The sequence below is a fragment of the Marmota monax genome, unplaced genomic scaffold (genome assembly GCF_021218885.2).
Source record: "Marmota monax isolate L192 unplaced genomic scaffold, Marmota_monax_Labrador192_F-V1.1 WCK01_AAM20220418_F8-fsc00006, whole genome shotgun sequence".
NCBI classification, from domain to species: domain Eukaryota; kingdom Metazoa; phylum Chordata; class Mammalia; order Rodentia; family Sciuridae; genus Marmota; species Marmota monax.
The window spans coordinates 15,726,907-15,752,003 of record NW_026693712.1 but is presented as its reverse complement, the minus strand read 5'-3'; the positions used below and the strand labels follow the sequence as shown (position 1 = coordinate 15,752,003).

The following is a 25,097-nucleotide window of genomic DNA, read 5'->3' as shown; positions in this document are numbered from 1 at the left end:
CAAAGCCAGCCTCAGCAATTTAGTGAGGCCCTAGGCAACTCAGTAAGACCCTGTTTCTCAATAAAATGCAAAAAAAGGGTTAAGGATGTGGCTCAGTGGTTAAGTGCCCCTGGGTTCAATCCCTGGTACCAACAAACAAAGCTATGGATATGAGAAAGGATTCTTTTTGTTAACATTGAATAAATGTTTTAAATCCTCTATAGCTAGGGATCTGAGATACTGTTTGACAAAAGAACAAGTTCTTTACCAAGCAGGTGTTGGCTTTTGATGTGTCATAAATGAATTGAAGGTCATTGAATCATTTCTTTAGTGACCAGATAACTCCTCTCCATACTGGCCTATCCGGGGCCCCAGGTGTTAACTCATAACACAGCCGAGGAAATCTGAAGGAGTTGGTTGAGCTCTCAGAGAGCTGAGTGACTCCAGTCAGCCTCTGGACTATTTCAGATTTCTTACTAAAACTGGGAAGTCCTGACTTAGGGAAGTAGAAAGTACATTTTAGCATTGAGCAGCTACTCTTGAACCCCTCCTACAACCCCCAACCGACATTGTGAAATTTAAGTAGTTCCGTTATCTTTGAGCTATAGATAGTTATTTCCCCTGATCATCTGTCATTCTCCATCTGCTGTCTACCCAATTTCCTTTAAAAGCTCCATTTTAAAGCAGAATTTATGATGGAAAAACCTTCACTCCTGACCTTTATGGAGATGCACTGGAGTTCCTCAGTAATAATCAGCAGTTGCCCTGGTAACCTTAGACACACTGCTTAAATCACCTGTATTCGTCACCATCCCCTACCTTCAGGAGACTAAGATCACCTGCTTTGTGCTAATGAAAAAAGGGACATTTTAATAACTTTATAATCCTTTCAGCTGCTATTATAAGAGTAGAAGTGATACTGTTTGTGATTACTTACTAAAAAGGTTTTCCATTTTGTTTTTGAGTGACAAAGGTGGTGATATGGAATAGAAATCACCTCACTTTTGAGCAAATTAGAAAGCTAGTTTCTATTTTGTTCAGCACTGTACTCACAAGATTTAAGTAGGTGAAACTTGCAGACTAGAATTTTAGCTGTACCAGACTAGAGTGGGAGGGTGAAATCGACTAATCTGTTATCATGTCGGAGATCTCTGACAAAGATGGTTAAAGCCCACCAGCTCTTGCACTTTGACTTGAAGAGTGCTGTGTGAAAGTTAGCAAATCCAAAGCACGGAGAGCTTTCTTATCTTTGAGTGAGTGTGTTGGCTTCACTCCGTCTAAGGGGCCACCTGCCTCCTCCTGTAGCATCCGTGTACTGTGCTTTATGGCGTACAGCTCATGGTGGGAGCTCCATATGACTCCCTGCTTCTTCTGGGGGAGAAAGCATCCCCACCCCCAAATACATATGTCCTCTTTCCCATTCTTCTCTTGACTCTTTGTGTGAAAGTGGAATTAGAGGAAATATGTCTTTAGTCATCCTGTGGCAGCACTTACAATGTCCAATTGTCACAGTGAAAATAAACTGGCAGGAGATCAGGAATCAAGAAATGGAGTCATGGGAATCCTGGACATGCTAATCCAGTAGAGACAAGATCCACATGTTAGTGACTGATATGGCCAACATAATCATCCCAGACAGCAGTTGGAGCCCACACTATCCCAAGAGAACACTGCAAGCATTTAATTATTAGCAAACACCTAGCAGTCGCTCTTGCTCTCTTCTTTACCCTTAAGTCTCCATATGATGCAAGCTTATTTTCATCTCATGCTTCCCTCTGGATTAGGGCACCACAGTTGAGTATCTGCTGCTGAGCCTAACTGCACCATGCATACTCAGTAGAATCCAGAATTGGCATCCAGAATCAGCATCTAGAATCCACCAGATCTGACAGTCCCTTCCCAATGGATTTAGCCAGCACTTATTGAAAACTTACTGTTGAAGTCACTATTCCAGGCAATACGAAAGAAACAAACTTATACTCTATCCTCAAATTGCTTACTGCTCAGATGGAAGAGATCAGATCTACATATATGGGAGAGCATTGCTGCCAATACAAGATAGATTTTAAGTAGTGAGTGAGTGGCTTGATCATTTACCCCAAATATTTGCTGTTGAATGTATTATCTTTGCAATTGTACCTTGTATGGACAAAGTTTCCATAACTCCTCTCGTTCTTCTGCATCTGCTTTGAAGCTTATACTTTCTTTGTCTTCCTTCATCCAGTTTGCTGTGAGTTAGGGAGGAAGACTTCTAGTTTTAGGACCCAGCTTTTTTTTTTTTTCCTGTTTCCCAAGAGGCTTTTTACCTCTCAGGCTCTGCCACTTGTCAAGCACTGGGCTTAGAAAAGATGAGGTAATGTACCAAATGAATATTTTTCCCCCAGAGAGGTCTCCATGGTGCCAATCTCTCAGATGCCAAAAATCTAAAAATCTGGATTGGAAAAATGAGGTAGAGAGAAAAAAAATGCCAAAAAGAATGAAAAGATAGAACTTGATCATTTGAATACATTACATTTTAAAGTTACCCCCCTCCAGAATTTTTTTTTTTGAGGACTTGTTTGTACTTTTTTCCTTCCCAATTAGCAGTATACTAATAGTGATAGTATAAGTTTTCTATATAAATCCCTATACCAAAATGTTAAATTGAAATTTAATTTATACCTATAGGATTATTTTCTGATCTTATATGGAAAATGAAAGTTTGAGAATTAATAATTCTTTAAACCTTGAATCAGTATAACCAGGAAAAATATAAGTGAAGAAAGGCTGTACCTCACTATGGGTAAGGGAAAGTTTTGCCAATATATTTTCATGTACATTTTCAAATACTCAAATCTCAATATAGAGCTGAGAGCTCATTTTTCTAGTTCTTTGTCTATAAAGAAATTCTACATTAAATGCCTTCTTTTCTCACCAGCCAGTTATTAGGTTCTGCCTTAAATTCCAGCAGAATCAGTTAAATCTTCTGCCTCAAAGTCAAGCACTCAGGTTCAACATTACAAAGAAAGAGTCTCTGCTTGCTGCATTTTTCTTTGCATACCTGGATGATTGTTCCAGGCCCTTCTTCCAGGTCTGGAAATGCCAGCTCCTGGAGTTTATTCTTTTCAATTGTATACCAATTCAAGTGGCAATATGGAGACTTAATAAAACCAGAGTCGAGTTGCTACTTTGAACACAGCTGGCTCTGACTGGAACGTAGAGAGCTCTCTTTGTTGGCCACAACCTTAAGGCTCCTGTTGGAACTCAAGTCGGAGCCAGCTTCCCACTCCCTTCCTCGTTTTTTGGTTCGCCTTGTACAAGCAGCTTCATAATATAACCCACTGAACTTGGCTTCCCTGGTGAAGAATTAGATCTCTGTGAAGAAATGTTCAGGGAAACCTAAGACCCTCATCTAGAATCTGAATATGTAATCAACACATTGGGTCCCAACACAGGCGAGCAGTGTGATTTTAAGCAGAATCCTATGTATGCTGCCACGGCCTTATGCTTAGCTTCACTCCTGATTCATATAGAAATACAGGAATTAGTATTAACAAAGTAAGAAAACACCATCTGTGCTTCGCTGAACTGACTGTGCATTTGCCACCTATGTAGATGGCCCCCTTTCCATGTAAAGGACCTGAACCTTCTCAGATTGCTTTCCTACACATCATCCTGGGGTTGGCCTGGATCCACGCCACAGGTGTGAAATTGGATGGTGTGTCTGTGAAAAAGCTGGGGTGGAATTGGGACTCCAAAGGGCCATGCTCTGGTTTTGCATACAGGTTGAGATTTTTGGTGGCTGGGTGGAGACGAGGAGAAGAGAGGAGATGTTGTCAGTGGGAGAGAAACTTTGGAGGAACAGAAGTATCTAAAGGAAATTTTATGGAATTTGTCCTGCAGTATGCAATGCAAACCTCCTTCCATGGCATCTCATGATATTTTCAGGAAAAATCAGTTCCTCCATAATCAGTAAGCTTGGGCTCTGAAGAGAATTATTTGAGTTCATATTCCAACTCTAGTGCTTATTAGCTGTTTTACAGTGAACAAATTACATGACCTCCAGAAACCTCATCTGTTCATTAGGAATAATAGTAGTATCTGCTTCATAAGGTGATTGTGAAGACTAAATGAAATAGTTCATGGAAAGCACTTTGCATAGCTTTTAGCAATAAATGTTTAACAGAAGTTTTCTACCATAATTATAGTCATAGTTGCTCTTTTAACAGTGAAGATTGAAGGATGGGGTCAAGTGCTGAGTCCCACTTCACAGGATAAGATTGGAGGCTGTCCAGGATTCAGTTCCATCTGAGATACAGAATAACACAACCCCCTTCCCCCAGTGCATCTAGACTGATCCAGGTTACATACCTGGCAGTGAGTACCAAAGCTCTCTGAGTAGCCAAAAGAACCACAACTCCACCAGGTCTCTAGTCCTGTTGGACACACTCAGTTCAGGGTGACTGAGGGAGTATGGGAAGGAAGCTGAGGCCAGGAACCTGGAAAAGTCTGTTAAGGGCTGTCAGGGTCCAGGCAGAGCAGGAAGTACAGGGAGGTAGAGTCCCAGGTGGAAGGCAGGCCAGAAGGAAGTGGAGTGGCACTTTGGGCTCCACATTGCCACCATTCAGCTAGTTGGTATGTTAGCCATCTTGCAGACCAACTACTTCTTCTTGATGTTCCCACGGGCTACTTTCCCACTATAGTGTCCATGCATCTTCTCTCCTTCATAGCTTTGTTTTCTTCCAGCTTTGGATTGTCAGGACCCCTATGGCCTCTGTGCTATCTCATAGCTTCACTTTCTGTAGGACAGCTTCTTCTGAATTTATTGCTTCCCAGCCTCAGTTCCTGAGCATGAATCTGATTGAGCTCCATTGTCTGCTGAACTAGGTCATTTCCAAAGAGTCTGAGGCAGAAGATTCTATTGTTTAATCACTGTGGGCAGATGGTGTGTGGTCCCTATTTCTTCAGCAGCAAGTGAGGATGGAGCAGGTTCTTAGGTTGCCATGTTCAGGGTTTATCTTATTTCACACACAGTTATAACAAATTTGGCTCCTGGGTTTCCAACATCCAGTGTTTTGAAAGTAACATTGATATTATAAGAGATAGTTGTATTTACAGAGTGGAAAGTGAATTGCTGAAATGGCAAGGTACAGAGGAACTTTTTAAAAAGAAATAAAAACTGTGATATTGCAGAAGCCTAGATAAAGAACAAGCTACCCTTCACACCCAACAGCTCCTTTGGTTCCAACTATATGACAGTACAAGGCAGTTCATGATTTTTACAATCCTTATTCCTCAATAAAGTAAATTACATTTGATATTTTCAGGTTTTGAATGTAGAAAAATGTGTGCAATATCTTAGATTTCCATTGGATATAAAAACAGAGTGCTTAAATAATTGAATTTTGTTTGTGGAATTACTTGATAGAAAACCTTGTTCTTTACTGATGTTAATTTTGCATTCACAATTCTTTATGACCTAGAGATGGTAACAGTATGGGAAATGGGATAAGCACAGGACCAAGACATATCAACCATAGTGTTTTCATATATATATATATTCTAACTGAAGAATTAGAAAGAATTTGTTCTAAGAATCTGTCTTGCTCTCCAGCACGGCCAGCAGCCATGGTTCCTACCACATGGATCAAGTTCAGTTACTGCCTTTCCAGAGTGCAAAAAGATCCAGGCAAGACATAGCCTGAGCAACTCTAGGTAGAAGGCTTAACTGTGACCCCTTTTTCCTATTCTAGTTCAGGGAGTTTGAGTCTTCAGTGACCAGAGTGTCCCTATGAGGTTTGTCATTGTTGTTTCATGGTGCTGGGGATTGAACCCAGGAGCTTACGTACGCTAGGCAAGTGCTTTACTCCAGTTCTTACTTTTTATTCTCTCAATCATTCAATAGTTGTCACTGAATGTCTTCAATATGCAAGCACATCATAGGCATAATTCATTTTATTGTAGCTTCACTGTATTGAACTTTGTAGATACAGTGTTTTTTACAAGTTGGAAATTTGTTACAACCCTGCTTTGATCATTAGCATATTTTAGCAATAAAGTATTTTTAATTAAAGTATATAAATTGGTTCTTTTTACACATAATGCTGTTGCATACTTAATAGACTGTAGTGAAAACATAATTTTTATATGTACTGGGAAATCAAATATTTCATGGGACTTGCTTTACTGCTGTGGTTTGGAGCTGAACCTGCAGTATCTCTAGACTATGCCTGTGTATTAAAGATGAATTAGTTGGGGAGAGTGCCCTTAATGATGACAGAACACAGAAATATAAAATAACTGTAAAAACAAGATTGAAAGATCTAAATGCTACGTTCTGCTAGACTTTTCCAAACAGGAGAGGTGACTGAGCTGGATTGGTCGAGGAAGGCTTTGTAATCAAACTGGCACTCGAGCTTGCATCTTGAAAGATAGATTGGAATTTGACAGTGGAGAACAATGACAAAAGGCTCAGAGGCAGGAACACACAGGGCATATGCAGAGAGCTGTTCATAGTTAAGTTAGAACATATGTTTCTCATCTATAATATTACAGTTGTTTGGTTTCTTGTGTCAATGATTTTTACTTCTTTTAGGTGCTAAAGCTGGGGAAGCCTAGTAATGTTTTCTTCCCATTCCAGCACTTCATGCTAGCTCGATCCCCATGGAACATCTTCTACCAATATATCTTGTGTAATTGACTTGCCTGAGACGTTCCCTATTTTCATCACAGTTTTGCTTCACAGTCAAATAGGCTTCACCATCTGGAACTCCCCCCACACATACACACATTCTCTTCCACAAAGAGCCTGTTTCCATTTCTAAGTGTCATATAAGGTCCGGTGACATTCTTTTTTGCTTTGAGTTTTATATTGTTAAAAAGCCAACCAGATAGATTTGAAAATAAGCTGTATTTCTCTCTCTTATGTTACAACGCAAACCAAACACATCAGACACATTCTGATAACCTTCAGCTTTCAGCAAGGACTGTTTATGTTGGAGTATATCTCCAGGAGACCCGCTCTGAACTCCAAGAGGGGAGAACGGCTCAAAGACAATTGAGACAGGCCAGATTCGTAGTGGGATTAATAAGGAGAGCATATAAATAGTGAACACACAGCCTTACAGAAAAATCCTACTTATTTTTACTCCTTAGAGTTGCTATATTTAGCCTTCATTTACTGTGCTAAACCTGCAGAAGGGAAATTGGTGTTTATTTTCACTTGGACTGGTGACACCCATTCTTTTTCTCACACTTTAAATGAACTATAGAAACTGCCTTCTGGACATTCAGCTGTAGGCTGATATATAGTCATGAAGCACCATGCACTACTAAAGTTACTGTCAGGGCCTTTGCTTGGGGACTCTCCAGGGCCTTCCTTGTTACTAACAAGGTCTGGCTAGTCCCGTCCTTCTGGAAACTGAGCATTACTATAAACTCCCCGCCATGTGACATCTTTGAAATGTACAGACAATGAATATTCTGGCCCAGCAGCTCTGACAACTCCTGAGATGCAGTCATCTGGTGGTGGCATCTTCTGGTGGCATGCCAGAGACAGTAGGCCAGCCAAAAGCCAGCTCATGAGCTGTGTGGAAAGTATTCACTACCCTATGTGTTATCCTGCAAATTTACCCATCAGAATTCTTGGTTGCAAGTAACAGCAAACCTAGTTCAAATATCTTTGAGTAAAATGGAACTTAATGGTTCACAAATATACTTAAGAATGTCTATTTTAGACCTGGCAGAATCCAGAGACTTGGATCTTCCCATGGGGACCCAGCTGTCACCATCTCTCAGCACAGCTCTCCTTTATGTTGACTCTCCTCTTAGATAAACCTTTTTCTTTTGATTGTAAGATGGTCTTTTCTTCCATAGAAGTCCAAATCCAGCAGGAAAAAAAAGAGTCTGTCCCTCCCAACAGTTTGAACAACGATCTGGGCCCAACTCCTTTGAAGACTTCCCCATCCCTTAACTGGTCCCTGGCCTCGAGAGAATATACTCTGTTGGCCTAGTCCTGCAACTCTTGTTCAATCTTGACTGAGTAGAGTTGGGAGGATTGACATGAAAACCCATGGACTTTGAGAATGGATAAGGGGTAGTCCTCAGAGGAGAGGGCCCATATCCCAGGTGTTCACTACAGTGGGCCTTTCTCAAAAGTAACTAGCGAAGGATTTGATGAATTCATACTCCAGGACACAGATCTATACTGTCTCCCCCATACCCGTAGTTCCTTAAATGTTCTCTGAGAATGTCACCCCCATCTTTTTTTTTGAGTCCAAAAGGTTGTTGCTTAATTTATTTTATTCCTACTTTACTGACCCCTTCAAGAATAATATATTTTATAGTTTTTTTTAATGAAGACAATGTCATCTTCTTATTTAGCCCTAGACAGTGTCAGTTCATTTAAAAAACAAATTTCTGAGAAAAGGCTTTCATTATTGGTGCCCATTATGGATCATTAGAGAACATATGGCAACCACCGGTGAGCTGAATTTGGCCCCATTAGTCTTAATGACAGCATTACAAGAAGTCATCGTGATCATCTTAGAATTTGATTAACCAGAGGAAAAGGAATCTGAAAAGGATTGGCCCCGACTCTTCTGTAAGAGCTATGCATGTGAAAGAACAGTGTATCTTCTGGCCCAGCAGCTCTGAGAACTCCTGAGATGCAGTCATCTGGTGTTGGCATCTTCTGGTGTCCTGCCAGAGACAGTGGGCCAGCCAAAAGCCAGCTCATGAGCTGTGCGGAAAGTCTCCAACCTGTGGTCACGTTGTCCAAAACCTTTGAGTGTAAGTAAGAACTGATTCTTCTTCCAGGTGGAAAATTCCACCTTAGTTTGATCCTCCAGTGCTTGGTTCATACCCCTAAGAACAAAGTTTGCTCTCAAAGATTGAAATCACATCTCTATAGACAGACGATGATGATGATGGTAAACTCATTAGTAAGGACCAGTGTGCCAGGTACTTTATGTGCATTTATTTCATCATCACAGCCCCTGAGGTACTATAACAATACTGTTATCATCCCCAATTTCTACATAAAGAATAGGCACCAAGAGGTTACTTAAGGTATGGGAGGGTAGAACTGGTTAGGATTTGAACCCAGGCAGTCTGGGGGGTCCGAGTGCAGAATTCCTCAACCCACAGCCACTAAGCTCAGTTGCTCCCATGGGCAGTGGTTGGGTTATGGCAAGCTGCTGAATATGGGGGTGTAAAGAAAGAGACTGAAGCAGCCCAGACATGTTCTCTCTTTTTCTAACTCTCTGATATTACTCAAGTTCAAACACTGGGGGAGTTTGGGGAGCTAACAAGAACAGGGAGAATCAGGAACAGAGAATGAGTACCTAAGGAAAGAGGTCCATTGGCCAGAGCTTAAGAGCAAAAGAGGGAGGGCAGAGCAAGAAACAATTGGAATAAGCTATAACACAGGACAGAAAGCACAAAGTAGAAAAGAAAGGGCATTCCTGGGAGGAAGAATAGTCAGTTGGATGTTTATTGATCATCTACTCTTGCCAGGCACTGGATTAGAGGTTGCATATACATTATCTAATCTTCCTAAACCCAATGTAGTAAACAACCACTATCAACAGCCCCATTTTACAGATAGGGAAACCCGGTTTGGGGGGGATAAAATGACTTCCCCAAGATCACCAGAATTTGAACTGAGGCCTGTATAAACCCAAGCCAGTAACCCCACAGTCCTGGGGACTGGTCCCTCATTGCTTGGTTTGTAGTCCCAGGTGTGGCTCACCCAGAAGATCCTGAAGATTGACAGGTACACAGAGATGATGCTGACGCAGCCCATCCTGTACAAGGAATCAGTTGGCATCTTCTTCTGTCACTAGGAGTGGAAGTGACACAGTTTTGTGGCATACTTCATTTCTCCCAAGCCTCAAACCTTAGAGAGCCCACTCATGATACTTAGTGTGCTGCCGGAGGTACTCAGCCCTCCAGAAGCATTCCATAACCCTGTGGTCTTAGGTGAGCAGCCTGTTTTCATCTTCATGAGATTTGTCTTACATTTGCCTATTTCTGCCATTAGAAAACAAAAGTAAAAACTTTCCCTCAAAAGCTGACCATCTGGATGTCACTATACTTCTCTCCAGATTGAAGAGGCGGCAGCAGGATGTTTGCAAGCCCAGCATTTATCTTTGGCTTTGGCACTCTCCTAGGGTCTACTCATTGCATTTCCCATTTATGTTAGGCTGGTGATTGGGGAATTGAACTTCCTCTTCACTTTTTTGCCTTTCCTTCTTTTTTTTTCTTGGAACCCAGGTATCATTGTCCCCCTGGGTGCTGGTTTCAATACACTTACTAAAATGATAGCTTTACAGCCTGGGTATCTTATCCACCTCAAAAGCTGTACCAGCGACCATCACATAGGACTCTCATCTCCTTATACCAGCCAAGACTCGGTTGAGCAGCATTTTTCAAGATTTGCAAGCCTTTACTCAGTACAGGAATTTGTTTGTTATTTCAAGTCTTTGTGTCCTGACAAGTTCTATATGTGTATATTTGTCTGTTGGGAGCACAGTTAGGTGACATGTGCCAGGTATCTGGTGACACCTGTCCTCTGAGCATTGTTGATCACCAAACAAAATCCAGGAACATGAGGGTTGTCAACTCTTTTTTAAAAATACATAACAGTGGAGCAGAACTTTAGAAGAAAAACAACAGCAGATTAATACAGGCCAAGAAAGGAAGAGAGTAATTAATTCATCATAAAACAGTCCAACTGCTAGGTGTAGCAGCCATAATAAAGAAGGGGAAAAGCATGAGGGGCTGTATAATTCCATTGACTAGTCAAAGCAATCATACCAGTTCATCCTGAGTTGCAAGATGTAATATTAATTTGTCATATGAGAGTCTATGTTAATGATTTTAAAGCACAATAAATATTGTCTTTGATGGCAGTTTCATGCAAAAACTAAATGAGGTTCTACATATATAGCTATTTCTCCTATTGGTTTTGGTTTAATGCAGTATTCTGTTAAGCTGAAGTATTTAAATGTGCTTTTACTGTGGTACCCAGAGAAAGCAAGTGGTTTTCTGGTGATCTGCCTGGTTGCAGGATGATGGCTGGAAGCTAGGATCCCTCTTAGAGGAAGTCTCATGCTGTCTGTCAGCCTTGCTGTTCACAGGACCTACACCTGGTGGTTGTGGACTGAGGTTTATAGGAGTATAAAAGAAATGCAGATACCAGTGTTGTTAATTGGAAGAAGATGTCAGAGGCGTAGATCGTGCTTTATTGAGGAAATTATGCTGACTGGAATCCTTGTTTCCACGGGATTCATTTGAATTCACCAAGCAGTTACCATCGCCTACAGCATGCCAGCACATTCCAGTGCTGCGAATTTAATATTTGATGCCTGTGAAGACCTGCACCCAGGTCCCTTTGGGGAACATGACAGCTGAAAAGGAGATGGGTTGAGGATGCAGTGGGGTCCAGAGGAAGGATACTGAGCCTTGCCCTCTGAGCTGCATCTTCGGAAGTGAGTAAAAAGTTTGCATCTAAAGATGGGGGATGTTGCAGACAAATGGAAATGCAAGTGCTAACAATAAGCCCAAAGCACTGTGCTCTGAAGATTTAAATCATTCTACAGGATGTGCAGGAAGTGTGGGGGGGAGGCATGGAGAGTAGAATCAGGAAAGTGGAGGATGACCATAGACCAGAACTCATACAGATGGTATTTGTAGATGGGGCCAAGATTGCTCCCCTTTAAAAATGGGGGGAGCTGATTTGGGTTGCTTATTACTAATAATAGCTAATATTTTCTTAGCCGTTACTAAACTCAAACATTTGCTTAGCAGTTCACAAATGCATTATTTTACTTAGTTCTCATAGTTACCCTCTGAGTTTGCTGTTATTTTCTTCAGTTTACAGATAGGAAGCTGAACATTGGAAAGATTAAGTAACTTTCCAGAGTCCAGGCAGTCCACCTCCAGACATTTTCACCATCTCACTGTTTGGGGATATTTTTGTCCGAAGGCTATGTGTGTCCTAAGTCAGAGCCCAATAGCAGTAGAGTGCTGAATCATGCTGTGTGGTGTGAGAATGGCCTGGACCTGGACCACACACTTGGCTTCCTTAAACCTAAGAAATTTACCTCTTTGCAGAGAACTTGGCTTTGGTGGAGGCTGCCTACACATGGAGTCTGGTCTGTCCAACATGATGAGTCTGGTTCTGGCAAAGCTGAGTAGCTCTTCTTCCCAAGATTCAGCTGCTGCTTAAGGCAGCACCCAATCTCATCAGCTTTAGAGAGGGGCTTTAGCTTCCTGTGGGAAGTAGCAGGAAGGATAACATCCATTTCTTCCAAGAGCCTCTCTGTGTTGCTTGGACACCAGTATTTCTATAAGAAGGATGGCAATGGGTAAGACAAAATGTCAGTACTCGTTGAGTGCCTCTTCTATTTCATCATCTCCAAGTTTTTGCCATTCATAAACAAGACAGGAAACAACCTGTGTGTTCATTGGTAGGGGCCTGATTCAATAGTGGAATAGTTACGGAGCCACTGAAATGAATAGGGGAGCAATCTCCAGGAAATGTTAAGGCAAAACAAACAGTGTTCAGAACAACAAGAATAACTTGTAACTATTTGTTTTATCTTTAAAGGAGAACATGTGAAATCATACAGACAAGCTTACATGTTCATGCACTATCTAGAAGAAAATATAAGAAACTTTTAATTATGGTTACTTCCAGAGATGGGGTCAGTGAGAAGGGAGACTTATTTTCTCCATCTACCCTATTATATTAATATCCTTTCATTACTATTTGGAAATTTTGTAAGCTGATATAATAGTCATTTAAAATAATAGATTCATACGAAAAATTAAAAAGAGAAGTCTCCATTCTCCAAAACAAACAACAGAGAAGTCTCCATTCTCCATTCTCCTTCATATATTTTATTTGTAGATATGCACCTCTATCCCATGGTTGTGAATTATCCATCCTAAGAGTATTTTAAATCTGTAGTTTATAACCAGGCAACCCTGCAGCAATATAGGATTATCTGGAATCATAAGTAATTGGAGCCCTCATCCAAATACTGGCTGATGCACTACATCTTTTTCTAAACAAGTGAGCAATAAAGTCCTAAATTGAATTCCTAAGCCTCATACCTGTCAGGGACTGATAAGTACACATGGGCAGGTTCTTTGATATGTGTCCAAGTCCATTATAAAAGATAAGCAAGCTTAAGTGGAAACCTGTGATTTAACTACATTTCAAATTTGATAGGGAGTTACAACAAGGATGCCAGAGAGAACCTGTGTGCCCAGAATACTTGTTGCTCCTGCTCTTAGAATTTTTGCTACATAAAAGAAGTCCCAAAAGTTCTGTCTCCTGTTTAAGGCTGATTAGGTTATACAGGGCCAACTGTTACTTTTTGTTTTTTCACAAGTGATTAAATGTGGAATTATTATAACATAAAATCCAAGTATCTAGAGTCAGACTTACGCTGGCAGACTTTATATATAGTTAAGGATTAGTAAACACCTTGAAAGGTAGCCCATAGAAAGCATATATAAAATGCTTAGGGTACCTGCAGATACCAGACTGTGGCACTCTTTGATGCCAGAGAACAAAAATGTGTTTGTTGTCTGTCATGTTATCATGGCGAAAGGTTTATCCGCCATAACTCAACTTAGCACAGTTTTTTTTTTCTTTTGCAAGTATGTAAGATATCTTCAGAAATTTTTTAGAAAAGTTGGGGGTTTAAATTTTTTACCCAAGTTTGTGTGTTTACTGGAAAAGGTTAAACAAACATGTCTTCTATGAAGAATAATAAATGTGAAAATGTAATTGATTCTCAATGAACAGCCCATTTCATTTGGTTCAAAATTCAATACCTGGCCTAGAAGGGTTGGTGGTTGTTTGTTTCTGTAAAAGAATCAAAATATAAGTTTAATGTGAAAAATAAACAAAAGTAAAAGGATGAAAATAGTTTACCATGCTCATCTTAAGCAAAGAAAGGCTATATTGATATCACAGTTATAAAGAAAATCACCTCATAATACTAAAGGGATAAATACATCAAGAAGACATAACAATCTTAATTGTTTATGTACTTAATAATGGAGTTTGACACTCGTGAATGAAAGCTGATGGAACTGCAGAAAAATTTAACAAATACACAATTGTAGTCAGAGTTTTCAATGTATCTCAGAAAATGATATAACAAAGAGGTAAGTTACTAAAAATATAAGAGATTTGAATAACACAATCACCCAACTTGATCTGATGGACATTTTTAGCATTCCCACCCAGCAACAAAAGAAAACACATTTTTGTCAAGTGCATGTAAAACATTTACCCAGATAGACAATTTTGTGGACCATAAAATAAGTCTCAGTGAATTCAAATGGATTCATATCATTTAAACTATATTCAGTCAACAGTGGAGGAAAATTAGAAATCATTAACATAAAAGATCTCTGAAAAATCCACCAATATTTGATAATTAAATAACTTTCTAGTAACACATGATTTTTAGAAGAAATGAAAATAGGAATTAAAAATCTTTTAAATTGGATGAAAACAAAAACAAAACATTTCAAAAAATTTGAAATCCTTGATTGCAGTAGTCAGTAGTCATTTTTTAGTCCTCAAATCCCATTTAAAAAAAAAAAGTTTCAAGTCCCTTATGTTAACTTCCATCTTAAGCAACCAGGAAATGAAGACTAGATTAATCCCAAAGTAAGAAGAAGAAAATAAATAATTAATAAATTCTCCTAGAAATTAATGAAATAAAAGAAAAAGATTTAAATTTGCAACTAGCAAAGAAGTTTTCTGCAGCCAAACCCAAGACATGGATTTGAATTCAAATACTTTATTTGGATGATTTCAGAGACACTGATGATTACAAGCAAACCCTGGTAGTGGCTTAAGGAAATAAGAAAGAAAAGTGAGGCTATAAACTTTTTTATGAAGTAGTTACCTCTATGGGCATCTGCTGTTTTAATGCGGTACAGAAACTCTTGGAAGACAACATAAAACATGAGTTTTGCCAACAGACCTGCAAGGAAGATGGTGCCTTTGTCTTCCAATGTCTATTCCAACATTGATTGAAGCTTGCATCTGGGTTCTTATCTCCAGCAATGCTGGTTTTCCTTGGGCATGAGCCAGAATTAAAGCTCACAGGCAGAGAACAGCAGGCATTTGCAGTGAGCATCCTGGTGGGGTTGAGCACCTGGCAGGTAAGAGAGTGATATCAGTAGCCTCAGCCCTGGCCCAGAGGTTTTGTCTGTTGGCTATATCAGAGAGGGTATACTTGTTTTATGTTTTTTCCAAAACAGGCTTGGGTTTCTTTATGATTCTGGCTTTAGGTTTAAGAGACAACTGGCCTGAGGAATTTTTTTAACCAACTTTGACTTTTTGCCTTCAGCTCTTATGTTCCTGACTATAATGTGACATGTGACAATGAAACAGAATTGTCTTTATGGGGTGTATGTCAGGGAAGCTCTTGTCCCTTAAGAAAAATGAAAAGTCATGTCACCTATGTAGTGAGACATCTGATGCTCAGTAGTAGACTATGGAAAAGAGACTCACCAGCCAAGTCTGGTTTCATGTTTATGGCCAGAAGCACACTTTTTAGATGTGGGAATTAATCCAATGGGACTTTGCTTTGAAAGTACATTTTGTGTGGGAAATTACCTCTAGGTTTAGCAGGTGAGCCCTCTAGGCAGGACAATGACTCCGAAGCACTGTAATGTGAATGTTTCCAAGAGTTTTTTGCATCCTACCAGGAACATCATCACCTCTGTGTTCAGATGCATTAAGTAGAAGTCCTTTCACCACTGAATATATACAGCCAGTCTAAGAATGAGAAATTAATTTAGCTTAGCCCCAGGGTGGCTTAGTGAAAGCTTTAAAGCACTAATGTTAAAAAGCAGTTCATTTTGGTGCCTGAGGAGGGCATTCCTGTAGATGAGAGTTTAACCTTAGTAGTAGACTTTTAGGCAGAAGTCTACATTTGGCACTGAACCTTAACTTTCAGTACTATAATGAAAATTTCTACCATAAAAGGGCTCAGGTGTCTGATTATCATCCTTATGCAATTTTTAGCTCATAATCCCAGAATCCACAAATGCCTTTAGGATCCAATGTGCAAAGAAAATTACATATTGCAAGGAACCATAAAAATGGTTGTAATTAGTTCCATAGAAAGCAAAGATGTGAGTGACATCTTACTAGGCTACAGAATCAATATGCTTTGGTTCTGGCACTCAACTGTCATACTTTAAGCAACCCATTTAACCTTTATGTCGCATTTAGGGAACATATATCTTGGTTTGCCTGTTGCCAGGTGTAAATTCACTTGTACCATCTTTGACTATCCAAGTTTGGTGATATATGATCACTCATTATTATACAGGTTAGCATGAATCTTATCATCTCATCATATTGATTCCCAGATATCTTTTTCACTAAACTGAACATCTTCAAACCTGGGGTCATCTGTGTGTCTCTTTACCCCTAGTTTCTCGGAACAGTACTTAGCTTACATTTGCTATGTAGTACATGGTGAATAGAAGAGTCAGCAATCAGGCCACATCATAAGCCTATAGAGTTTGGACTAATGAAATGTGTGAAAGATCACCAACCAAAATGTTCCCCAATGTGAGGGGGCCTCACTGAATGCCAAGACACTCTTGTGGTTGATCACCAGTCTACAGGGAACCGGCACAGATGGTATATCTATAGCAAGCATGAGTATGTATTTGATATGTACATTGACCCATAGTTCCCTTGGAGATAAGGTACCATGAGCAGACCAGAAGTTGGAAAAAAGTTCCTGGGAGATTTAGAATCTGGCTAGTACTATTGTCAAGAATAATAATAACACTACAAAATGTACTTGTACCCAGCAACTAAGGAGACCAAGGAAGGAGGATCACAAGTTCAAAGCCAGCCTCAACAACTCAGTGAGGCACTAAGCAACTCAGTGAGACCCTGTCTCTAAATAAAAATAAAAAGGATTGTGGATGTGGCTCACTGGTAAAGTGCCCCTGGGTTCAATACCTGTACTGGGAATTTATAGTGCTTTCCAGCTTTCCAGTTTTCAGAGCCACTCCATACAGAGTGTTTCATTGAGTTTTGGCATTAACCTCAACTGCAGTGCTTGGCATTCTATACCGTAGTTGCTCATTTTCTTCTCTTGATTCCTGTAGTAAGCAGTAATGCCTCCAGCCCATGTCCATTTCTTGTTCACTATTATTTCCCCAGAACCTCACGGTGTTATTCATAGGCATGTGATAAATATGGATTGAATGAGGGGTACAAGGGAACTATTTCCTACATTTTGTGAAAGAGAGCCCCTGAGGCTGAGGCGGTGGGAGTGGCCTTTTGAAGCCTTTGGGGCAGTCTTAATCTGGAAGCTTCTCTTTGAACCTGGATCTTCAGATTCCAAGTTTTCTTTCTGTTTGCATCAACACCCAGAAAAGCAGCATCGTGTTCATTGTCTGAAGACGGAAAAGTGAGGCATTTCAGCTCTCTCTGCCTGGGGTCTTCTCCTTACGTACCTTGCCCACATTTCCTGTTCCTTTTAGGATTTGTTGAGATCTCCTCCAGAGTGCATTTCCTGAGCTTCTCCCTCTTGGCTCCATTAGGTGCTCTTTTCAGCACTATCACAGTACCAGTACTCATTTCTGTCACTATACTTAATAACAGCAGCTGCTGCCATTCACTGGGGGCTCCTTTGGTGCCAGACACTGAGCTGAGGGCACATTCACTTTCAGTTACCCCAAGAGAGGCTGTTAGTGACTCTGCTTTTCCTGTGGGGAAAATGAAGCTTAGAAGGTTCATCTAACTTGCCCAAGGACATACAGCTTATAAGTAGCAGACCTGAAAATCATTGTATGACTCCAGGCTACGGAACCCAACACTTAATACACAATTGGCATCCATTCAGATGCCAGATTTCTGTGCTGGACTTTGAACTGCTTTAAATCTGGGCCAGGATCCCACTCTTCTTCACCTTAATACCTTTCCTGTCATCAAGGTGGCACAGACTACAGTTAGGTGGCTGAATGAGAGATGACAAAGAGAGCTGTGGAGTCTGATGTGGACAGTTAACCACATCAACTCCTAGATCAGCCTGGGTCCCCCAGGATGTGCTGACTGTGGCATTCTAGACCGCTAGCTGGGATTGCCTTTCCTGAATGCTGCTCTTGCAGATCAAAACAGACACAGCAGCTGTGGTTAGAGTCTAGAATCCACTGAATCATCTTCCTTATACCTGGGGCTTGACTCCCAGGGAGTCAGAGTTTGGGGCTCCAAGCTGTTGGGTGGCCACTCCAGAAGGTATTTAGGAGGAGAAATCCCAAGGTTTTTTGGGTCTTTTCTTGCCTAATATCATTTGTTCCAAAATGGTCCTTTTGTTTCCCATTTTTTAAAAATCTGGAGTTATTTCAAATGTTTAGTAAATTCACCTTTCTATTGTTATTATAGTGAAGGTCCTGTGCTGATTTTTTTTAATCCTTACTCTGGAGACTAAATATAGGAATCCCTTCTGTCTCCCTCTCTTTCCACTCAATCTGGAATTTGTCCCTGCTTTGACACTACTCATTGACACTACTCATCACCAAGATCTCCCTGACTTCCCAGTCAAGCCCCATGGACCCTCTCAGTTCTTGATTTCTGGCGACATCTGACACTAGCTTTGATTTATCTTTAGCAGCACCACACTCTTCTAAGTTGTTTGCTGTTTCTCTATCTCCTTTGAGGGCTCCTTTCCCTTTAAAAGTTGTTCTCTCTTGGAATCTAGTTTTAATTCCTCTTCTTAACTCTTCAGTTGATCCCAATCCCTTCTATAGTTCCAGTTACCAACAATATGCCAAAGATATCTTTATCCTGGATCTTCTACCTGTTCTTTAGACCCATACATCCAAATGTCTGCTGAGCCACCATGCCAATTGAGCGTCATAAAGGAACACTTCCCTTCCTCCTCTGCACCCATACCTGTTCTTCACCCTGTTTTTCCTGTTTCCATTAATTCCGCCATGCTCTATCTGGTGTTTGGAAACCTGGCCACTTCCTTTCTCCATCACCAACTTGGTGTCAGTGTTCAAGATCTATCGATTATGCTGCTCTCACATCAGCCCACTGGACTCCATTCTGACTGCCCCTCCCTTCACCCAAGTCTTGCCAGTCTGTTCTTCCTGACCCTTGACTGGCCCCTCCCACTCATTCTCTATGGGTAACCTGTAAGGTTGTTCTACTGTGCAAACTTGAACACATCACTCTCCTACATAAAAGTCTTTGATGGTCCCTCATTGATCCTGTAAACTCAAGAATCCTTTTATTAATTGAGGCCTTGGGGATACACCCCAGCTTGACACTGTAGCCTTTGTTTAAATGCTCTACTTTGGCCCTACTAAACTTGTTTCACTTCCTCAACATTGCCCTGTTTCCTCTCACCTCCTAGAACTCTGTTATTAAACATCACTTCTCTCAGAAAGCCTTTCCTAATTCCCTCTCCCTGTTCCCCCCATCTCCATCCCCCAGACTGGGTAGAATAGCTGCGTATTTGGGAAACATTGTATATCACCATTGCCTGGTTATTTATCTCATATCCTCTGTGGACAAAAGATGCCCTTCTCAGTTGTTTTGAATGTCAAACACAGTGCCTGAAACATATTGATAATATTTTTTAAATTATATGAATGAGTAAATAAATAAAATATACTGAAAGCATTTCTGGCCAGTCCATTTTGCAAAAAGGAATTCTGCCCCCCCCCCAGCCCCGCCAACCTAAGAGATGGCATTATCTTTGAAATTGGGGGTTTTGTTTTGTTTTTTAATTCTGTAAATACCTCAAATGTTTAGAAATACCCCCAGATTCAGGAAATTGTTTAGAGCCCCCTGTGCTTCCAGTTGCATGTAGAATAAAAGCTCCTCCTCCTGGCCTAGCCCCTTCACCCCTGCCTCCCTTACTCAACCTCGCCTGGCTGCCTCCCTTGCTCCTTATGTCCCTGTGCTATTTCTGCTCCCCTTACAAACCATATCCATTTTTACTTCAGGGCCTTAGCTGTCTCCAGAGGTTGTTCCTGGTTCTCACATGCTCTTTCCTGCCTTCCCTATTCTGACCCCCACCCACCGCAGTCTCCCACATCACCCTGCCTTATGTTCATCATAGCGCTTTGTCTCTGAGACGTTCCTGCCTAGTGATTCACCTCCCTGCTTGCTGTCTGTCTCTCCTCATGATACTGTGAGCCTCATGAGAGTAAGGATCATCCTGTCTCATGTATCAGGATTCCCAGAAGCCAGGGTCCTTGCTCTGATGCTTTATGAATACCTGTTAAGTGTATCTGTTTTATTAAAAGACAATAAAACTCAGCTTGTCAGTAAGATGTGAACTCATTTATCCAAAGCCTGTCATTAATACAGAAGATTTACAAGATCATTTCTCATTTTATTCTACATGCAAGTGGATGGCACAGGGGGCTCTAAACAATTTCTTGAATCTGGGTTATTGTTAAACATTTGAGGTATTTAAGTAATTGGCCTAGGAGATAATTCATATAGCAGTTGAGTTTTATATAGTTCAAATGCCTGCAATTTCCTACATCTGATGTAATTAACCACTCTTTTCTCAAAATTAGGTCCTGTATAATTAGTCATCTCCATAAATTATGTCAAGAAGACCAATTTTTTAAAATAAATTTTTATTGAGATTTAAACCTGGGAACGCTTTACCACTGAGCTATATTCCCAGTCTTTCTTTCTTCTTTCCTTCCTTCCTTCCTTTCTTATTTATTTATTTATTTACACATACACACTTACATACTAGGGATTAAGCCCAGGGGTGCTTTACCACTGAGCTACTTCCCCAGCCTTTTTTTATTTTTTGTTTTGAAGTAGGGTCTCACTACATTTCTGAGGCTGGCCTTGAACTTGCAATCCTCCTGCCTCAGCCTTTCAAGTTGCTAGGACTTACATGCATGCACCATTGCACTCAGAACACCAATTTCTTGAGGGCATGATCTTTGGTTAATCATAGTCCTCCTGATCCTATACAGTATAGTTCTTTGGAAAGTTGGTGCTACCAATTGGTAAGAGCCATGATAGCCCCATGTTTGGTTTGATCAACTCCATCCGAACCCAACACATTGACAGCAAATTGACTGATTTGGTTTTAGAGTTATTCTTCTTATGCCTCATGTAACACAACAACAACAACAAAACACAATTTCCTTTCCTAGATAAGGCCCTTAGGGGAATTTGGGCTGTTCTTTGTGGCATGTAACCTCTCAAAAGACGTGTAAACACAGTGCTTTGCCAAGTATTTGAGGAGCTGAGCAAAAGGAGTTGAGTTGGCATCGCCCCAGAGCAAGATGTCCTGAAAGGTTTTGGTGTTTTCCCAGTGCACCAAATTCATGAATTATGGTGTCTTCATCTGTATTATGACAGGACTTACCTGCTGAGCTTGCTGTGGAATGAAGGAGGTAGAGACAGCAGTGTGCTTCTGTGCCTTGAAAGCAGCCCTCAGTAAATGTCAACTGCTACTTGTTGTTAACTCCTTTCAGCTCCTATTCGGGAAGGACACGAAGCCCTAGGCTTTGGCACTAACGAAGCAAGAGTTTACACCATCCTGAGCAGTTGCAAAACTCTCCCTCAGTCCATCATCTGCTCAGGAGCAGCTTGCTGTCATGCATTGGCTCCATGCATCTTGTTTCTCAAGCTCTTCCCTGCCCACGCAGACTGTGGGTTGTCCAGAAAGCAACAGCTGCATTCACCAGTGGATGTTCTCCCAGGGTTCTCCCAGAGGCTACTCCTTACCTCCCATCTAGGCCTGATCTAGGCGAAGGCATATCAGAGGATGGCTTCTTCCACCAGCTCCTTAATGTCCAGGGTAGGTCTCCAAATCCCATTGTGAGCTTGGGGGCTCCACAGCAATTCTCCTGATCCTCACAGGCTTCAGAGCAAGCCTCTCCCTGTTGTCTTCTGAAGCAGGCAGAGGACCTACAGGGTGGAGGGTTGAATAGAAGAGCTTAGGGAAGGACTTTATTTTCCTAAGTTTCAGTAAAAGTTTGCACAGTTGTAGTTTTTGAGGATGAATTCTTCTTTCTCCCTTCCTATACTCATGGTGTCCACATGGTTTAAAAGTCTCTTTGTTCTTGATTAGAAACCCTAACTCTCTAATGAGGGTTAAGAGATTCATGTTCTGGAAATTTCACAGAGGGGAAGGGGTTAAGAGAGAATAGTGTATGTGTGCGCCTGCTGACAGACTGAATATTACATTATCTATTTCAACAAATAAACCTTGAACCAGATCAGTCTATCAAATACAGAGACAACATTGATCTTTCAGGAGGGGTTTGCCAACTCTGAAATGCCAGCTGCCTTTCCTGCTCATTGAGGGTAGAGAATGACTCTTTTTAACTTGCTAAAATACTCATTACAAATGTTCAGGCCTCTAACCCAAACTAATTGAATATAGCTTTCCTTGTTCTCTCCCCTTTAGAAAGCAAAATGAGTAAGGAGCATTCCGCCTTGATTCCATGAAGGTTGTCAAAGGATGTTTTACCTGCCAGCACGCGTCCAGCACCCTGCAGCTGGAGTTGCAGAGTGGGTGCCTGTGTGTGTGTGTGTGCCCAGCGTGTGGATCCCTTCTCTATATAAGCTCATTCATTCCCTTGCTGTTATTCATTGTTCAGACTCAACTTGCTGATTGATGGACTGGAGGAAGCCAGTCATTCTCAATTCAGGAGAAGGGGCTAATGGAAAACAAACCTACCCTCCATCTCTTACCAACCCCCTTGTTTCTGAAACAGTGTTCAGAAAAGTCCCCTCTTAGAGTGCCCAGTTGTTTTGGAGGGATGGCTTGAACCTAGACTGGATCTGTCCCATTTTTGTCTTAGCTGTTTTGATTGGTTCATTAGGCAGAAGCAGCAAAACCCAATTTACCCAAGAAACTGAAAAAGAGGGGAAGGAGGGGTAAAGAAGCATGTGTGAGACCAAACTGCCCCACTGTGGGTAGGAGTATAAATCATCAAGACTCTTCTCAGGAGCAATGTGGCATCACAAATCAAGGCCTTGTGATGGGCTTGTCCTGGACTTGACTGTTATCGTTCTGCTGTTTATCCTAAGGAGATGATCAGAGATCTAGACAAAGGTGAAAAGATTTTTATTATCTATAATAACAAAAGAAAATAATATAAATGTCCAACAGTGGTAATGCTTTGGCAGTTATCGCACAGCTATGAACTAGACAGCGCAACTATTAAACACTGTGATGCTAATATCTGTTTATTGACATGGAGATGTTTCAAAATAAATCACCACTGGAAAAAAAGCATAATAAAAAGTAAACAAATTATGGTACATTTAAATGTATAAAATGAAACACAATGGATGCATATGTGCACAAGCATGAAGGTTCTAAAACAGTCTCCAGTGGGTATACAGTCATGTCTAAAGTGGGTGTATTGATGGCTGGTATTGTTTTGTTTTCTGCCTGTTATTGTTTCTTAGTTTTTTCGCATTAAGCTTAAATTCCTCTTATAGCTAGAAACAAAAATAATGAATTTTCTTTCTGTATTAAAAAATATATATTTCTGGGCTGGGGCTGTAGCTCAGTCAGAGGCAAAGCACTTGCCTAGCATATGTGAGGCCCTGGGTTCAATCCTCAGCACTACATAAAAATAAAATAAAGATATTGTATCCAACTAAACTAAAAAATAAATATTATATATTTCTGTATTAAAAAGATATTATGGAGCAACCCTGTCCCCTTTAAGCCATAAACAAAAGAAGAGGAAAGAAAGTGAATTATCTTTGACTATTTGAATTAAGCCCCTACAGTCCTTCCTGATTAATTTTGCTTTAGAAAAATATGAACAGCTATCAAAATACTAAGGTTTTTCTTCCTTTCCCTAGTTCTACCTCTTTATCAAATTCACTAAATGCCAATACTTGCTTTTATGTCTGGGGGCACTTTCTACGTTCCAGACAGAGCCCGGCCCTTTGTGTACATTGATTTCTCCAGTCCTCACAAATGACCTTGGAGCAACATTTTCCTGGCTCTCAAAGGAAGGAAATGAGACAAGTCACCAGGCCAGTGAGCAGAATGAAGGTTCCCAGCCACACTCGACCTGCCTCTATGGGGCTTGCCCATCCCACACACTGTGGACATACCATGGGAAGTTCTTTACTGGACCTTCTCTAGGCTGGTTGTCCTGAAGGAACCACCCTGCTTAGGGAACCAGTGTTAGCCTATTGGCAGAGGTGAGGACAGAGAGAGGGGAAGTTAGATGTTGAGAGACTGGTGGCTTAGAAGGAAAAGAAGGGAGGGAAGCTGTTCCAGAGGCCCAACTGCCATGCCAAGAAACTCAGCTGTTTATAGAGGCCTGATGTCCTGGAATACGGCACAGCCTTGCTTTTCCAGCCTAGTGATGGGAACCATGAAAGTCACCACGCAGAATGTTATAAGAGTGAGCAGCACTGTCCCTCACAGCATTTGTATGAAACCTGTATGCTGCTGCTGTTCGGAGCGGGTAGTATCCCTGGATGTAGCCCACCCACTTCAAGCAAGTACAGTTGACCCTGCATATCTGTGGGTTCTGCATGTTCAGTTTCTAGCAACCGTGTACTAGTTCATTTTGCATAAATTCCCATAATGAAATACCTGGGGCAGGTTACTTTGTTAAAAAAAAAAAAACAGGTTTATTTTGGTTCATATTTCTGGAAATCCATTGTCAAGAGGCTATATCTGGTGATAACCTTCTATTATTTATTTATTTTGATACTAGGGATTGAACCCAGGGATGTTTAACCACTGAGCCACATCTTCAGCTCTTTGTACTTTTTTTTTTTTGAGACAGGGTCTCCTTAAGTTGCTTAGGGCCTTGCTTAGTTGCTGAGACTGGCCTTGAACTTGCAGTTCTTCTGTCTCAGACTCCTGAGCCACTGGGATCACAGGTGGGTACCACCACGCCTGGCTCCCTCTTTTTTTTAAAGGTATGAGTTTTTAATCATAAGATCTCCATCCTAATGACCTTAGCTAATTCTAATCACCTTCCAAATGATAGTCAGATTAAGTTTCCACCCTCTTAATACCTCACAGTGGGGATTAAATTTCAACATATGAACCCTTGTGGGACACTTAACCCATAGCAAACTAAAAATAAAAAGTATT

At 40.9% G+C, this 25,097-nt stretch overlaps 1 protein-coding gene and 1 long non-coding RNA gene across 8 annotated transcripts in view; one reads left to right on the top strand and one right to left on the bottom strand.

Moving 5' to 3' along the window:
• Arhgap26 (Rho GTPase activating protein 26) overlaps positions 1–25,097 on the top strand; it is a 411,097-nt gene that overhangs the window by 346,752 nt on the left and 39,248 nt on the right. The window lies entirely within an intron of this gene.
• On the bottom strand, positions 4,438–22,160 carry LOC124103501 (uncharacterized). The gene is made up of 5 exons (XR_006855211.2): positions 21,378–22,160; positions 15,614–15,775; positions 14,976–15,149; positions 12,066–12,308; positions 4,438–9,799 (listed from the first exon to the last, which is right to left on the bottom strand). It is a non-coding gene; the product is annotated as an uncharacterized LOC124103501 (long non-coding RNA).